Here is an 18,698-nt window from a genome sequence, read left to right on the forward strand (position 1 = left end):
GAGAAGATCAGGAATACTCGACCTGTGCTTGGGCCCAACTCTTTCGACCTCCCATCGAATATTGGCACAGCAGGCAGCCTGTACACCACCCTCCCGCTCCTGCCGTCCTCGCCCCGAGGAGCTGGAAGACTGCGCCGAGCCTTGCTGCTGGTGTAGTGCCCGGCGGCTCTTGCTTTGCCCTGCGAGCCCCCTCCCGCCATGGGGGAGTCCCGACCGATGCACGGCACCCAGCTTTGCTCCGGTCTCTAGTAGGGACTGGCACGTTTCCATGGACTGAAACAACAGCAGGGTTGGAAACAATCTTTGCTTTCATCCATCATCACAGACTCATCCCAAATTTTCTGTCTGGAACCTTTTTTGCCTCTCCTATCAGAACAGCATCCAGATTTTCCTGTTTCCTCCCTCGCGTCTCGGCTGTTTCGGCTGCGCTGTGTCCCAGCCGTGTTTCGCTGGGCCGTATTCTGCATTTTCCTAAGGCTTCCGAGTTCTGTGTCTTTTGCTGCTGGCGGTATTTGCAGCTTCCCCCAGCTGAGACTCATCTGCAAACTTTATCGACAGTGTGTTTATTCTCTCTTTCAGAGTATTAATGGTGCTTATAAGCAACACCAGTCCCAGTGCCTGCCGGCACCGCACGCACCCCGTTCCCTGCCGCAACGCTGGTCCTGCCGCTCCAGCTCGGCTCCCGCGGCTCCCGTGCGGGGCAGGAGCAGCCGCCCGCGCGGTTCCTGCGCCCGGGACGCCCGGTGCCCCACTGGCGCGTGGTGCCGGTGCTGCGGGGCAGCTCTGCAGCCGTTCCTCACGCACCCAAGGCCCCAAGCATCTGGAAACACCATTGCTGCCTCCTGACCCACAGCCGTGCTTTTTAACTACTGCTCTCTCCTTCTGGCCTCGCGCTCCCCGGCGCAGCGTGTCCCCGACTTCCCCTCCTCTCCTTCTGGGCTGTCACGGTGTAATTGATGATTTTAGGGAGTAGTTGACTCAGGCTGCCTGGGTTCGCTCTGCGAGCTCAGTCCTGCCGCCCGCACCCGGGAGGCCGGTGCCTCGCCGTCGGAGCGTGGGGCCGAAGCTGGGCACCTCTGGCCAGGCCGGGGCGGCTCCAGCTCTGCTTGGTCCCGCGGAAATGCCCCGATATGATGTTTGCCCCGACGGCCCAGGGGCAGCCCGGGGAGCACACCATGCCGTGCCACGCTCCGCCACGCTCTGCCATGCTGCACCGTGCCGCGCCTCGCCGAGCTGTGCCGTGCCATGCCGTGTGCGGCGCGGAGCAAGTCTCCCCGGCCCCTCAGCCCATTTAGCAACTGGGAGTTGCACAGGCATTTTCAGCACCTGCCTTCCCCCCCCAGGGGAGACCCTGGCCACGGGGCTCCTGGGAGCCCCTGCCCGCCCCAGCGAGGGGACGGGCGCGCTCGGTGCCTCAGCCCCATCCCTGCCGCCCCGGACGAGGCTCCCTTCCCCTGTGCCAAAAATTACACAGCGCTCGGAGCTGCGAGCCGCAGCGCTGAAACGCGGACCCCCGCCAGGCCTCATAGCACAGCCATGATGTAAGAGCAGAAAGTCAGCAAAACCCCCACCACTCGCGCCCGGGAGAGTTAACCCTTGCGGCAAGGGAAGTCGTGGGCGCTGGTTCCTGCCCCGGAGAGATGCCGGCTCGCCCCTCACCTCGGGGCACGGCTCCCCCAGCGGCTCCTGGCCGCTGGCACACACCCGCCTCTGCCGGCGCCCTGGGCACCCGTGGGGCGTCTCCCCGCTCTGGGATCACCCCCGGGCGTTGTTGTCCACATCGACAGAATCGGCGGCCGCCTTTCCACGCCGAGCGCTGGGCTGCACCAGCGCCGTGGTCCGTGCCCGCGTGGCGGCGGGGGCTCTGTGCCTGCCGTGCCAGGCGGGCATCCCCAGGCTTCCCACAGCACCCGTGTCCTCCAGTCCCGGCACTCCTTGTTGGGTGCCACGACCGGTGCCCCAGCCTCACGCTCTGCCTGTCCTCTGCACTTAAATCATTCCTAAGGCAACAGGTTACGGGCTGAGAAGTCCTTAAATTATCTGAGAAAGTTTATGAACTTTCACAGCATAAAATGAATGTGACATTTCCTCACCATAATAAATGTTCATCAGAAATGACTTGATCCAAACAACCTTGTGCTACAAAGCCATCAGGCCATGAAAAACCTTTGACAAAACAATCTCCTTTAAACATGGCTTTGCTGGAATTAGGGCTGATTACGATCAGATGGCTTAGTATCTTGACCTTTTTTTATTCCCATTATTTTGACAATTCACTGAATATTTGTAATATTTCACTCTGGATGCGTATTCTCGCAAAGTGAAGTATGTACAACTGCTGTATTCATTTTTTCTGTATGGATTTAGCTTGATCAACAAAAGCTGATGTACTGTACGCTTCCCCGGCTGCCCTTTCTAAGTAGGCCATTTTGGACTAATAAAAAAAGGATGCAGAAAGATGTTCTTCATCCAGAGATCATCTAGCAAAAACGCACCCCATGTTTTTAATGGTTAGGACTCGCGCTGTGCCGAGCTCAGCTGGTGCTGGGGGCTGCGGCAGCTCCATTGCAGCACCCACAAACTGCGCTTGCAGATGGTTGGGGAGCGCTGGGGAGCACTGGGGAGCTCTGGGGAGCAATCCTGACCCTGTTCACATGTGGTTCTCGCACTGAGGATTTTTTTTTCAGGGACCAGACAAGCAATGCCTAAATAAATAGGCAAAGTGGATGCAATTCCAAGCTCGTATCACGTTACAGTAATCAGAGGATAAAATTGTTTTTCTCTGTGACCTTGTTACAACCATTTGCGAAGTCTGTGGAGAAAACTGCACGTCTAAATCAATCCTCCCCTTAGAAAGCATCACGGTTCCTCTCTCTGAAGTCAATTAAAAAGGAGCTTTAGATGGGGAAGGGGACGAGGGAGCGCGCAGAGCTGCGGGGACTCCCCCAGAAGGTTGGTCGGGTTTGGGGTGAGCACAGCGGGGAGCTCCCATCTTGGGACGGACCCGGCCGCACCGGTGCTGCACGGCGGGAATCGCATGGATGGGTGGGACCTGATAGCGCCTGTTAATTGATTTGCTTTTGATAATGAGAGCTTGAGTTTATTGTAAAAACTCCCGGCACAATTGGAGGGCTGCCTGTTATTATCAGTCTAAATAAATAGGGGTTAGCAACAAATCTGAAACATCTGCTTGGGATGAAACGGTCTCTCTGTTAAGACATTCCCAGTAAAATGCCTTGTATGAGCAAGGCGGTGTGGGAGCCCCAGCGCTGAGGAATGCGTGCAGGAGGCCGGCTGCCCGGGACTTCAGCCGCCGTTGAGTTTGTGCGACCAGCCGTGCTGCGCCTCTCACCAACGTGGGATCTCCAGCGCTCCCAGGAACGCTGCTGGGCGGCACAGCCACCGCCACCGCTGCCCCAGGGCAAAGCTCGACCCGAGCGGGGCTGGGCCGGGGGTCCCACGGCCACTCCCTCGCGCACAGCAGCGCTGGGAACAGTGCGGCGCAGGCTGCCGGACCCAAGTGTCGGCAGAGCCCTCGGTGTCTGTGAGCCTGGAGATGCTCAGAGCCCTGGGATGCTAGAGCAGAAATTGTACCTGGAGTGGGTCAGGCTCCAAAGCCATTCCCAGCCTCCTCCTGCACCAGGACCGCTCGTACCAAGGAGCTGAAATCCGAGGGAAGAGCGGCCCGAGAGAGCAGCCGAGCACAGGGGTGCAGCCGCGGAGGATGAGGACGATGCTGGTGGGGGCTCCCGGAGCTCCCTGGGGCTCCTCGGCACCCAGGGCTCGGGGGACTGAGCTCTGCTGCCCTTGGAGACAAGACAAATGGGAGGGGGGGAGGGCTTTCTCACAGGAACCTCGTGGGAAAAGCAAAACCTCCTGTCGTGGTTCACTAGCTGCCCGCCTAATGATGTCCCCGAGGGAGCCGGTCAGGCGTCATAAAACCAGGCAATTTGCCCCGGAAATAGGCGAAGAGATGTAAAAGTGCTGAAGAGATGTAAATGTGCCGCCCCGCAGGAGCCGGCATCCTGCCAGGCAGCTGGCGTGGCGCGGGGGCGGGCACCCCGCGGTGCGTGGGACGGGCGCTCGCCACGGGGCAACCGGCCCGCCATGGGGATATCCGGGGATTCGGGGTCCGGGGCTGCCTCGCACCCCATCCTCGCACGCGGTGCGGCACCCCACACGCCCATGCTGATGCTGCGGCCCCGGCGTCCCGAGCACACCGGTGCTTGTGGCGTGCCCTCGAGACCCCGGAGGGGTGCACGGCACCGTGCCCCTGGACGGGAGCACTTGCGGTGGCCAGCACACGTCCCTCCACGGTCCTGCGTGGCAGGTACCAGCCACGTGCTGGGGCAGCCGGAGCCGGGTGAGGGAGCCTGGAATTTCAGCCTAGACGGGCACCCAAGTTGAGCGGCGTATTCGATGCTTGTTGAGCATGAGCAGGGCTGGAAATCGTAGTACATGTTAGCGTCAGCGCAGTGCTGCGTGGGGCCTGGGGGCTGCTGATGCAACAAACAGTTTTATTTCTTTTTGGATGCATGGGCTGTTTGGGACTGAAGAAATAATAATGCCTGTATCGGTGGAGGCAGCGTGGTGCACAGGCTGCGAGCGCACACTCAGGGCGTAGTGTAAATTAAGCACTGGAGGATGTTGTGGAGACAAGATCCGCGTTAACCTCATGCACTAGGAATTTGAGAAAGCCACCTTGGCCACCCTTATCCTTCCTCCCTCAGCGTCTGAGACAGGCCAGACCCTGTCAGCTGGTCATCTGCCTGGATCCTCCTAAATCAGGGCTCTGCTCTCGCTTTTTCCCGAACACAATCCTATCTCCTCGCTGTTGGACAGCGGCCAAACGCAATCACTTCTCTGAAAGACTCGCTAAATATGTTCAGCAAAAGAATTTAATTAGCCTCTTTCTCTTCCACATGAAGCTTTTTAAGAAAAAAAGGGGGGAGAAAAGGAAAAGAAAAAAGCTCCCTGTCTTCCAAGTCCATCTTCTCAGCCCATTGTTGTAGCCTCGCTGCCCTACTTGGGGTCTTAGTGTACCTCCGTCTCGGAAAGCCGAGCCCGGGGGAGCAGAGCCTGTGCAGCGCGCTCTCCCCAAGGCGCCGTGCATCCCTCCTCCCGCCGGAGGAGTCGGTTTACCGGGACTTGGAGTTTAAAGGATCGTTGGGTTGGGATTTTTGTTTTCAGTCTGAACTCCTGCGAGAGATGAATCACAGCTACAGGAGTTTGGCTGAGCGTGCACGGGCTTTGCTGAAACGCATGAACGCTAGGGAACACAGGGGCTGGCACACGTCCCTCGTCAGGAGAGCGCTCCTAACGAATACCGTATATCCCCGCGTAGAGGCTTCCCTGCGTCGGCAGCCGCGGCCAGCCCGCTCTTCCACCCCGCAAAGGGGCGACCGTCTCCCGCGGGGGCTGCTCTGGCTCGGGGCCGCAGGCGGAGCCGCGGCGTGACGGGGGCTGCGGCCGGCGCGGGTTGCCGCCCGTCAGCCCACGGCCCGCGTGCTGGGCTGCAGCGGGAGCTGCGGGGGGGCTGAGGAGTGGGGAGCCAGGCGGTGGGCTGGCTCCTCGGCCCGGAGAAAGGTGCTGGATGGGGACTCTGCGGCACTGATGCTGAAGTCGGGGGCTGCAGCTGATGTCTAGATCCGGAGCAACCGTGCTCGTTTCGACTGCGTTGCCAAAAGCCCACCTGGAAATCCTTCCTCTCTGCCCCGGCAAGAGCCGACGAGCACGGCACCGCAGCGCTCAGTGCCAGCTGTTTGCACGGCAGCACCCGCGCCAGGCCCAGCCCGCCCGGGGCGGGAGCCGCGTGGTCCGTGCGGGGCAGATCCGTGTGGACGGAGCCCAGGAGCTCTGCCCAGCCCGGGATTCGGGGCACGGGCACCCTCCGCTCCGCCGGCAGCGCGGGCCGAGGCGCCTGCGGTCAGGCTAACGAGGTGGGAACCAATCTGTTACCGAATTTACGAATCTTATGTAACGGCGAGGAACCAAAAGAGAGACTCTCTTAAAATGATACCCGTGTTAATAATCTCCTCCATCCATCACGGCTGCTCAAGGATCCTCTCGCTTTTATGCAGAACATAAACTATTGGGGGCGGAGGGAGGGGCCCTATAGGCGACGGGAATTATACGCAGCTGGTTGACCCCAAATTACACCCCCCGCATCATCAGCCAGCGCGCGCGAGAGCGGCGACTGCCCTCTGCGAGCGCCCGCGCCGGGGCTGGGCGCCGCGGCGCAAGGGTCGTCGCGGGGCTTTCGGCAGAGCCGCCGCCGGACGCTCCGCACACCCACCCCCCCAGCGCCAGCCCATGCCACGGCCGCGGTGTGCGGCCGCGCCTGCGACGCCCGCGGCCGCTGCGGAGCAGCTCTGGAAAAGTCCGCGTTTCCACAAGCGGCTCGCAGGGCAGCTGGGCCGGGGTCTGCCCAGGGGCTCCCACGTCTGCAGGAGCCGCGAGGCTCAGCCCGGCGCCCCGCGTTTAGGAGCGGGGCAGGGCAGCTCGGCTCCGCTGGTGCCCCTTTCGGCGCCGCCCACGTCGCGCTGCGTGCCTCCGCGGGGAGCCGTGCCAGGGCCCCTGCACCGCAGACGCCCGTCCTCCTCCCGCCGAGCGTCTCTCCAGGACGGGCTTCAAATCTGACTGGGCGCGCCGGGAGCATCAGAGCGCGGCTGCCGAACCGCCCGCCCCGAGAGGCCGGATTTTTAGCGGGACAGCACTCAGCCTTTTCTGGACCCCCTTTTTTTTTCCCGGGTGTTTACCCAGGATGACTCCCCTCTTCTTTCGAATCCTGGCCACCACTTTTATTTCATAGCAACAGTGCCGTGCGGGCAAAGCTGATGCCGATGTCGGCTTTTGTGTGAAGCTAAGGGTTAAGGGGAAGGGATCAAACCACGGAAAATATAGTGAATGCAGCTTTTCTTGTTCATGCTGCATTGTGATATATTTAAACTTTCATTTAGCATAAATACTGTAGGTCAAACACCAGACAGATTCACCAATTATATTTTCCCCTATTAGCTGAAATATGTTTCTAATTTGGCTATAGTTTTGTTTTATTAGACCTGTGGCAGCAAGGGTGACCCTGCTTCAAAATAACCTTTTCAGATCATTTAGCCCTAGTCTTTTGCAAATAGAGTTTGATAAAGCAAAAATGTGCCAGTCTATTTTTTAAGTGAGGGTTATGTGAACCCAATTCCTTCCCCGAGTCAAGCAGGGGCCCCACTGGAGCTTCGGAGCCCTTAGAAAAGCGTTATGTTACAGCCGCTTTTCTGCGCAGCGGAGCGAACGCTGCTGACTCGATGCGCGTAGTTCAGAACTAAAATATTGTTTATTTTGCGTGGCGGATTTGGGCCAAAGAATTCTTGTCTCTTTAAAAGGTAATAAAATATAGTATTAGCATTTCCTGGGTTTTAAATGCTTTCAAGTCTGATGGCCTTTGAATGCTGGTTTAAAGCACTGCGCAGTGCGACTCACCGGCCCCAGCTACAGATCTCCCTGTTTTTCTTGAAAGTAAGGAAGAAACCTTGCCTCTGAACCAGTGAGCACACATCCACCAGCTATCTTTTAGGATCAGTTTTTGCTTTTTGTATGTGGCGAAAACCAGATAGATTAGTTATTTTTACTTTATGCAATTCCATTTTTCTCCTGGCTTATCTGATCCGCTTATTTTACCAAGGGCTTTATTTCCTTCAGGCTCCGAGGATCGGGAGCCGAAAGCTTCTCGGAGACCATGGCCCTATTCAGCCTCGGCGCCAGATATGCATCAGCTCTGATGGCTGCGCGCTATCGCTGCCATTATCACGCCTGCTTACAAATCCATGGAGGAGTTCAACTACGCCGTCGCGTGCGTCTGCGGAAGTTTTCCTCGGCACCCGGGGTCTTCGTCCCGGCTCTGCCCCTGCGTGGAGCCCGGGTGCTGTGGGTGCCTCCGTGGCAGCACCATCCATGGACCTAAAGCCAGGCACAGAATGAGCTCCCCTACCAGGAGGGATTTCTCCTTAAATAAAGGTTTCTTAAGCTTCTCCCTGTCCCCGACTCCTTCAGCCATTCCCACCGATTAAGGCGCTGGCTCATCAGCTGGTGGCAAGGGAGCCATCCCAGAGACAAATCCGCGGGGAAGGGCTGTCCTGCCCGGCACCGCGAGCGCTCCGGCCACGCTGCCCTGGGGGGAATGGGGACCCTGACGGCCACCGCCCCGCGGGCGCTGCCAGCAGCTTTGCTTCCCCTTCGCTTCTCCTGCCGCTCGTTCGGCCTCGGGTGCGTGACTACAGTCTGAAAAACGACAACGGACCGTAGACGCGCAGAAACGTGGCGCTGGCGCGTCCTCCTTCAGTCGGCTTGGTTTATGCAGCCACGTCGCTGCGTGCGTCGGAGGGAAAGAGCTTCCCATTGCAAAATGGCAGGAATGATGTCATCGCCACTGCTTTCATCATCATGAGTCATTGTAATTTAAAATACTCATTTTGAAATTAAAGCCAGTTAGAAATCAGGATGTATCCTATGCAGAAAATGATTTATAAAACAATATTTTGAATTGAGAAAGTCATGCCTTAAAGTTTTCCAAAATTTATATCTTAGCAAATATTACTTCTTGCTAGTTAAATATTTGATGAAGCACAATGATTGAGGCCAAATGAAAACTATCGGCAGTAGCAAAATGAAATCCATGCACAAATGTACTTGAAATCAATATATTCTTGTGAAATGCTCTCATGTCACTGAAATTGCAGTTTCCGACGGAAATGCTCCAGCAGAAAATTTCCTACTAACGTTACTGCAAGCCCGGAAGCCCAGAGCTATACCATTTCAGACACCGTTCAAAGCTATTTTTGTTAAGTCTTTAAAACCTTTTAAGTCCCTCTCTGCGCCGTCACTGAATTTAACGGGCATCATCTCTCAGGTATGGGAGGACACTCCTCTCCCCTCCTCGCTAGCGGGATAAAATGTGCTGCGGGTTCCCCTCCCCAGGGGGGTTCACCCCACGGCCACGCCGGGCAGCACCGCGCCGGCACCCCGCGCTGCGGAGCCCGGCCGCCGCCGCAGCTCTGCTCCCGGGCTGCCTCCGCCGTGCTCCTCCTGTTCCCCGGGACTCCTGACTGCCGGCTAAGCAAGAGTGACGGGAAAAGCTTGCTGCTCAGCTTCAGTGTTCAAAAGAGGGGCCTGCTGTGCCCCCGCCACCCCCGGCAGGGCTGACGTGCTGCCAGGACCCTCCAGGTTCTCCCGTGACTCTGGGAGCTTCCACTCGCTCTGGAGGCTGCTGCCAGCACCGAAGACCTCTCAGACCTGGGCCAAGCTCTTGCACCGCGGGGAGAAGGTGGAACTTGATCTCAAGCAAAACAGAAGCCTCGCCAGGAGTTTCAGCTGAAAAACCGAAGCTGGAAGGAGCAAAATCCAAATTTCCACCATCTCAGCCCAGCTGGACGGGCTGGGTCAGGATGCGGCCAGCGGGGCCGGAGCCCCGAGCGCCGGGGCAGGTGCTAGAGCTGCCCATCGCTTTCCCTCCTACCGGCAGCTCTGCTCCGAGCACGGGCTGGAGAGGAACCGCCGGAGGTTCCCTGGGGAAGGGAAAGAAGGGAAACCCTTCAGCAGTGCGGTGTGTGGTCGTTCCTTGTCATTCTTCTCTTCTTCTCTCTCTCTTTTTTTTCTTTTTTAGTGTTTTCACCCAGGTGCTTTGTCCTGTTGTATTAAAGGATGATTCTGGGTCACAGGACTTGCACACAGACACACAAGTGAGTGGAGAAAGTGAATTTATTTCTAGGTGGAACCCTAACTTGGGAATATTGCCCCGGGAGGCCGAGCTCTGGTCCTGCACAACACCTATGCTGAAAATTCACATGGATTTGAATTCTGTCCTGTGAAAATGGATGGATCTTTGAACCAAGGATGCAGAAAACAACAGCACCTGGCATGAAAAAGCAAAGCAGGTGCAGGTCACCAAAATGCTCTTCAGTTTTTCAAAATTGATCATAGAAATTTCACTATCCCAAAAACTGAAAGGGGATCAAATGTTCCCAGATAGTGAAATCTCTAAACAAGAAAAAGGCACGTGTGTTTTTAAAAGAATCCTGTGGTCTGAGTGCTGTAAGTTACAGCAGCCATAAATTTTAGTTACAGTCCTGTTAAAGCATATTCTGTTTACAATGTCTGCTAACTGTCCCAGGGACTGACTGGAGATCCCAGAGACTGAAAAACACATAATTCCTTTTATTCAGAAGGATGAGGAGGAGCAGTATGATGTTCTCACAACCACCTCACATTTCCAAGGGCCGCACGTCCGCCGCCTGCTTCAGCCTCACCAGTGAGTGCGGGTTCTTCAAGTCGCTTTTATACGACAATGTTTCTTGTAAAGGTAATACTTCACATCTGAGATAGGGTATGTATCTTTTCCGAATAACTTCCCTGGACACGCTGGTGTCCCTTACCGGCTAGGGGTGGAATATTGCCCAGCGACGGGAAGAGCCAGGCAGCGGCGCGCTGGCGGCTGCAGCGCGGGCGTGAGCAGCGTTTTCCAGGGACGCCCCGGCTGGCTGGGGACCAGCAGGGACAAAGGGCCTCGGGGGTTGTTTCCCCGTGTCAAGGAGCCCTCAGCTCCTCACCAGGCAGTGCTGCTGCGGCGGTTTCTCTGTGTCGCTAGTGCTAACGAAAAGTTGTTAGATATTAATTCTGGTTTAACTTCCAGAAATAATAGGATGTGGCTTTTCCCTAATATTTGGAAGCTCGCCCATGCAACTATAGACGCTGTCTTTTCCTAGCCAGTACCATGGTCAGCTTGGAGATCTTTAGGTATTTCATTTGAAATATTTTAATTTCAGCATTTCCAAAGTAATGTTTTTGTGGCCTATCGCCTAAGAAACAGGGCTATTTAAAGTAAGATTAACGTAAGTAAGACGGCTGAGTGTTTCCCCCTCGCGCTGGTTACAGGAGGCGATGGGGAGCGCGCCTGGGTGCGGGCGGCGCGGCGCGGCACGGCTGGGCTGGCGTGGGGCCGGGGCACGGCTCAGGCCGCCCTGGGCTCGGCAGGGCTGTCCCAGCCCCTCGGCTGGCTCCGTTGTGCCCCCGGGCAGGCACAGTCGGGCCCCCGAACGCATACCGGGAGGTGATGCCAGCCCAGGCTTCGAAGGAACGGCAAGCGCTTTGACCGCATGGGATGGCTCCCTCCTCCCAAGGAGTGGGGTCGGAGCCGGAGCGGGAAAACACGTGTCGTTTCATTCTCCTGGAAGGGTCCAGAAAGCATCCCCGTGTCCCTGCTCCTGCCCTGGCTGCAGAGCTGGGGTGACCTTGCTGGCAGCGCCCAGGTCCTCCGGGCTGTGGCTCTGGGGGTCTCCAGGACATGCTCATCCACAGAGGCTTCTGCTGCATGAGGCAAAACCAAGGAGGTTCTTCAGCAAGGGAAAAGTTATTTTCCTAAATGGACATTAAAGTTTTTCCCATTAACTGGAAGAAATTCCGAGGCTATGGGAAACCTTTAAGTGATATCACCGTGAAAAATTTCAAAAACTTCACACTGAGAAAGGTGTATGAAATCCAGACTTTTCCCAACAAAGAGGGACTTTAAAATAAGCCCCTCTTCCTGCCCGCCGCGGTCCCCGTGGCGTAAGCACTGGAGGTAGCACCTGCCCTTGGTGGGGCAGCGTGATGCAGGCCAGGAGGCTGTTTGGGCAGCCCAGCCCAGCCCAGCCCAGCCCAGCCCAGCCCTGCTCCATGCCTGCCTCCCCAAGAGCCAGGAGACACCTATGAAGACGAGCCGTCGGCAGCTCGGCTGGCTCGTTACAGGTGGGTTGGCAGCCGGGCTCCTCTCCCTTGATTTATCACCCCAAGTTCCGGGCAGAAAAGGAGGACAACCAGTCCAGAGCCACCCAGTCGTCCCCGGAGCCCTTCGGGAAGGAGGGAACGTGCCAGTGCGGTGCGGGGCTGGTGCGGGGCAGCGGGGCGAGCCCTTGCCCCACGGCAGCCGGGCTGGCAGGGGGCTGCCGCTCCTCCCCAGCCCCATGGCAGCTCGGGAGCTGGCAGAGTCACGGGGCAGGGGGGGTCCTGGCCATGGCCGCTCCTTCCTGCAGAGCCGGGGGGCACCTCTTCCCTGGGCTTCCAGCGAGGGCCACAGCTGCAGCGCTCGGGGTCTCGCTCCTTCAACTCCGCTTGACCCAAAAGATTATTTTTGTTGCTGTTCCTTGGTTACCCACAGGCTTGAAGCGCAGGTGAAACCAGAAGAGCAGTTCTGCAAAAACGCCGCTTCCCCGTGCCACACCTGGCTGCGCAGTGGGGTCAGCTGTGCCGGCGTCAGCCGCTCCTGCGGGATTTCACTGGACCTCAGCTCCTGAGCTGCCCACTGCGCTCCTGCTGCTCCATTTGCCCTGCCAAGGGCTGAGCCTGGAGCCGGGATCGCCGCCATTGTGCCCGCCCCGCCACCCCCCGTGCCTCCGCTGCGCCCGCTGACCGGGGAGCGGTGCCCAGGGAGCTGCCCGCAGCCGTCTGCCCAGCCTCAGCTGCAGGGAGGGCCGGTGCACCGTCGAGATCGCCCGGCCGCCATCACCGGAGCGCTCGGGCCATGGTCCCCCCGACACGTGTGTGCCCAGCTCTCAGCGTCAGTGAGCAATGGAGCGGACAGCCTGGCGTGCATACACCAATTAGCCATGCGCGTAATTGTTTGCAGAACTGGAACCTCAATTTGCTTTTAATTCTTCCCAACTTGCTCAGTCCCCCAGTATCTCCCTGCTCCATCAGACATTCTCTGTTCCAACACAAATACAGATTTTTCTGGAAATGTGATTTATTTCCCCTAATTTTGATCTCTTCTTGCATTCTTCAGTTTAAGAAGCAGAACCCGTGAAGAGTTTGGCTGACATGAGTATTTGTGGAAAGGCTTCCTTTTATCCCCTCTTCCATATTTTTCTCAAAACCAGCTACCTAAATCCAAATAAGATTAAGAGAAAACCCTTTAAAATGGGTTACATTAATTTATTAACTAGATCCTTTGTAATGATGTAAGAAGCACAATACTCTTATGCAATAAGTCCTGCTTTATAAATGCATTAATTCTTAAACTATATTGTTTTAATAAACAAGACTCTAGACATGCCCAAGGGCACTGTTATTCTCAGAAGAGTTTTCCAAGAAGGCTTGTGTTGTTGGATTATTATTCCATGACTTCCAAGTTCACTGAGTGGAGCTATTTTTTTTTATACTCATATTGCAGTAAAAACAACAACTTTCAAATACTTTGTCAAGTAGATTGGGAATCAAAATGGAAACTATTTGTGTAGGATGAGAAGTGCTGAAAGCCTCTCGTTTCATGCAATTAGATTTGGAATCTGGGGCCCGGCTCACATTTTTTAGGAAAGTGTTTTCAGAAGGCTCCATTACTAAGGGCGGAGGTGTAGGAAATTCAGGTCATCGCAGTGCTCACGCGCTAATCCCACTCCCACTCTGACTCTTGCGTCTGAGAAGTCATGGTCAAGCCTGAGAGGTGCAAAGCAGCGTCCCGGAGCGCCGGCAGGACCTCGCCGCTGGCCATGCCCCGCTGGGCACAGGCGTCTGGCGGAGATGGGTCCCACGGAGCCCACCAGCCTCCCCTGCCTCCGCCTGCTCCCCTCCTGCTGCCGCCCGCACCTCGACACCAGGCCCGCCGCAGCCGCAGCGATGGAGCATCCCCAGAGTCCCGGGTGCTCCGTCCCGAGGCTGCAACGAGGCTGTTTGTTCGCTGCAGCAAAGTTTCCGGCGATTCCTCCCAGGGGAGGCTGGTGGCGGGATGCTGAACGCTCTGCTCGCCCGGAGCTGCTGCAGCACAGTGAATCCCTCGTGCCGCACCTCCTCTCCCGGCAGTCTCGAGCCCCGCTCCCCTGGATTCACCCCCAAATAGGTGACCCAGACTACCACATGCGTGGACTGCCAGCAGAGATAATAAGACTTTAAAAACACATTTTGAGATCCCACCGAGGGTTTATCGAGGGTATGCCCCGCTTGCTGGCCGGGCTGGAGAACGCTGACCCGGCGAGCTCCGACAGCAGTGCGGGCAGCGAGCTGCCGGCAGGCCCGTTCCACCCGCTAGCCATGGGACGTTCTCGCCAGGCAGAGGGTGGGCTGATTAGAGAGGTACCAACAAAAGCGGCAATAAGATAACTAGCATATGCCCCCCAAACCAGCTTTTTAGGGTCGCAGCCCCCCTCTTGGTGCGTGCCGCATCCTGCCAGCGCCTGGGAACACTCACAGCCGGGGGTGGAGAGGGGCAATCCTCCCTGGAAGAGAACAAGCCCCAGGCTGGAGGAGGCGGGTTTCATTCCTGGGTATGTCCCTTGGCACAGCTGCTGCCATCACGCAGGGAAGCAGAAGAGGCCTGGAAAAGCTGCTGTGCTGGGGCAGCTTCCGACACCTTTAAAGGAGATAGGCATGGTGTATTCACGCCATTTAACCACTGATAACAGATCAATGTGCAGGTTTTGGGCTCCGTGCTCTCTTCTGACCGTTCCACCTACCGCAGGGGGAAAAGCATCTCCCGCCGATGCAGCCAGCAGGGAGCTGCTCTCCCCTCTTGCCTTTCTGCTGTCACAGGGCCGTTCTTTCAAAACCGGATGCAAAGGAAGGGAAATCTCACCCGTTTGTGCCTCTGTCGAGTATCTTCTGCCTTATTTCCTTGAATTATTAGCTCTCTTTTATTGGGTTTGGCTTGCAGAAAGATGACTATTTCATCCATCAAATCAGAATCTTTTTAACACTAATACTGAATTTATAGAAGTGGTTAAACGAAGTGTTGACAATATGGACAATGTGTTTCTGATTAACGCTGCAATTTAATGTGAAACTGCCAACTGCCGAGAGTTACTAAAACAGAGCAGCATTTTTCCAGACCCAGTGAGCTGGAGCTCAGCGTCGTAGCACAAGCAGATGTCAGACACCGTGCGCACCGCACTTGCGAAGGACGGACTCTGCAGCCAGGGCTACTCCCCAGAAACTTTGCTCTTCCCCCCGGTGATCTTATCTGTACTTTGCTCTTCCCCTTTTATTGTCCTGGTTGGGTGCATTTCCCAGTGTTGGTTATTAGCAGTGAAACCTTTTCCTGCTGCGTCCCAGAGAAAGGTGGGGAAGGACACCCTTCCCAGCCCGCTTTGGAGTTCTCTCCCATCAGTTTGTTTCACGCAGGGCAGTGACTGGCAGCATCCCATCCTGCATGGAGCGGGCGCTGCAGTCACGGCGCTGCACCCTCCAGGCACGAGCACCCAGCAGAGCACGAAGGGATGGGTGGGGGAGCAGGGATGGGACCAAAGAACCGAAGAGCTGGTCCCTTTATCTTTGAAGAACAGCAAAGCAGATTAAGATATCTGGGGTTTTTTCCCCCTTAATATATGACACAGAAAAGGAGGAGTCGTACAAAGGGAATGCGAACAAACGGGAGGGGGAGAGAGGGGAGTGCAAGCGGAGCCGAGCCGTCGCTGCAGTGCCTAACAGAGGCAGTGTGATCACAGCCGGCGTAAGAAGTTTCACTTCTACCTGCAAGCTCCTCTGAGAGCACTCGCAGGACCGGGAGCTTTGGTTCCCTCCTTTCCTCTCTTTGTTAATCGCCTTCAGTTGCAAAACTGAACTTCTGAAATTCAACAGCTACTAAACTATCAAGTATTTCGGCTGGGAAAACCTTGTGCAGTGGGAGGTTTTGCAAAATGTTTTGGCTTCTCCAAGTTCAGGGCTGCAGTTGAAGTTGGAGTTTTCCTCCTCTAGTTTTACATCTGCCGGGTTTGCTTCTTGTTCAAGGGGGATTCAGTTTTGGAAAAAATGACGTGTCTTCCCCACACGCAGCATAGGGTTAGAAGAGCCAGGTAATCCTAGGCAGGGTTTGAAGAGCACACTGAATTTCCATGCGGCACGGGGAGCAGTGCCCAGCCCGTGTGCGTGGCGTGACCTGTGCTAATGTAAGTCCCACTGTTTATCCCTCAGCTGATGTTCAGCCAGGGCAATCAGACGGAGTCTCCCTTACCAGTATAAATTTCACTTGCAGTGATGGAGCCGTGGTCACTGCAGCACTAAATCTCAGACGCCTGGGCTGCTTGGGACTTGCTAAAACCAGGCTCATCCCAAGGTAACACCAGTGAAGGGGATGATTTCCAGGCTTGAGATAAAATAAAATTACTTCTAAATCTTCGCTCAAAGCTTGAACTAAAGCCAGGCTGACCCTTGAACTAAAGCCAGGCTGATGCTTGTCTAAGCTCCCCTTTCCCCCCCCCCCCCCAATTTCTTGCAGTTCTCCTCCTCCACCCATCCCCAAATACTTCATCCCCTGTCTGGCCTTGTTTAAGAGTCAGCTTCAATAGTACCTTTGTTAAGGGTGAAATCTCATTAAGTGTGAGGTAAGAGGAAATGAAAAAGTGTAAAATATCCAGATTTATTACCTGTTGTTTTCAGAGCATTTGAAAATCGGGAGCTGGGGGCAAGGGGGTGGCTGGTATCAAAGTTGTGAGCCTGCGAGCCTTCCCATCGCCGCCCATGCTGCCTTCTGCTCTAAGGGCACTGCTTGCTCCTGGCACAGTTTTATCAAAAGAAAAAAAACCCAAGTTTTTAGATAAAAAGTGAATTGATCTTAATGGATCAGACTGCCAGCTCTGAGCTCCACTACCCCGTGTATGTGCAGGTAGGGATGTTTATTTACTGAACTCAGAAATTTTTCTCAGCTCAAAGGGAAATGTTTTCCCGGATAGGTACTGCCTGCTTTTTTTTCTGTTTCAAAGGTGAACAGACAAACAAACCCACTAAATTACTGTGTCACCTTTATTAACACTGCTACTAAGGGAGCAGTCTGTGGCGCTGGAGGTGAGAGAGCGAGACCCTCTGCTCTCGGGCATTGCACCGAGGGTGCCCCAGAGCTGCTCGTTCCCTTTCAGGACAAAGAAAGGACGCCAGGGCTAAGAGAAGGCAGATTAGAGAATACATAAAACCTGATAAAACAATTCTGCTCTCTGAACAGCCACGGTGAGCCTCATGTGCTGGATGGAGCACCGCTGCCGGGGCCGAGTTACTGCCGGCGCAAGGGCTCTGCGTTTGCCCCCCGCTTGGGAAGCAGCATGTTTTACCGGGGCGGTGAAATGCTCAAATGCGCACGGGACCCGAGGTCTTGCTCGCCTAGCACCTTTTGTGTTTGCAGCGAGCTCGCGCACATCTGTGAGCATTCAGCTCTTACGTAGTGCAAAATCCCAGGCATCTCACGCTGGGCGCTCGGCAGACGGGGCTGTGAAGGGAGCAGCCAGCTGTGAACACTTTCTGCTTTAAATAACTTTTCCTACCATCACGCAAGCAGCCTGCGCCGGGGCGGGAGCAGCCTGCGCCATAGGGCAGCACTGCCCATCCAAAGCTATCCCGGCCAACACCTCTGCCTCGCTCGCTGCGCGGCTCTCACCCAGTTGCTGCAGAAAGAGCAGCTGCCTCTTTCCCCACCTTGCTCCGGCCCCGGTGAGGCTCTGACCGTGGCACCCTCAGAGGCTGCCGAGTTATTAGAAGCGAAGCCAGAGCAACGCTGCTCAGGGCATGAGGCGCAAACCTGAGCCGTGTTGGTCCTCTCCGTCCTTGTGCTCCCCACCTCCGGGGTGCTCCGTTTTGCCTTACGCTCGGTGCTCTTCTAACACGGTTTCCGGTAGGTAACGCGTATGTAGAGACAGCTCTGCCTCTCACCTTCACCGTACTTGCTGCACTGGCGTGCTGCTTGCTGTTGTCCTTTAAATGAATTAGTTGTTGGGGAGTAATGAGCCAATTCGTCCGCTCTCCACGTGTTGCGGGGACTTGCTGTCGCTCGTGGCAGCCGTGCGTGGCAGAGGCGGCCGAGGCCGAGTGCCGCCTCGGTCCCGAGCTGGCCCCGGGCCGCGTCCCAGGCCGGTTGCCGTGGCAGCCGCTGCGCCGCAGCCCGGCACGCCGCTCCCGCCCGCGTCGGCCCCTCTCCCCTGCGCTCCCCTCACACGCCGCAGCCCTCAGCGGGCGGAATCTCCGCACAGGCGGGGCGGGACGGGAGCGCGGAGGCCCCGCCGGGCCGGCCGGGGCCTGGGCTGCCAGGCGGGGCGCCGGGGGCTGCCGCGGCAGGACCCGGGCGCGGCCTCGGCTCCTCCGGGACGGGGGCCGGGCCCTCGCCCGCAGCCTGCCGGCCGCCTGAGGAAAAGACACCTCCGGCTGCCCGCGGGGTCCGCCCGAGGCGTGTGAGCGGCTGAAAGACAAAGCCCAATCTCGCTGCTCTTCCGCAGGGGCCCGGGGGCACGGGGGATGCGCTGCTCTGGCCGGGCCCTGCTCCGCCTGCACCTCCCTCCGCCTTCCGGCTGAGCAGCAGGCAGGGCCCGCCACCCGCCCCGGGCTCTGGCAGTGCCCGCGGCCCAGGGGACCCCGTGCAGGGCGCGGCGTGTGCCGTCCTGGCTCCAGAGGTCCTGGGAGGGGGGGCCAGGAGGGAGGGGAAAGCTCGCACGCCGGGACTGTGGTGCCGGGGACCTGCGCCCCCACCATTAGCATGGCAGCGGAGGCCCCCAGCCCTGGCTCGCCCGCTTGACGCTCGCTCCCAGCCCTTGAGGCCTGGTACGCCGGGGCCGCTCAGAGAATACCCGGGCTTACTCCAGCACAGCACAACTGCTGCTTTCCTTCACCCTGAGTGCCCAGGAGACTCGTGCTTTCTGTAATTTTGTGTGCATGTGTCTCTGATAGCAAGAATCAATAATTCCTCCTAAGGATGCATCCCAGCAGGGCAG

The sequence above is a fragment of the Phaethon aethereus genome (assembly GCF_964289735.1).
Source record: "Phaethon aethereus genome assembly, chromosome: 17".
NCBI classification, from domain to species: Eukaryota; Metazoa; Chordata; class Aves; order Phaethontiformes; family Phaethontidae; genus Phaethon; species Phaethon aethereus.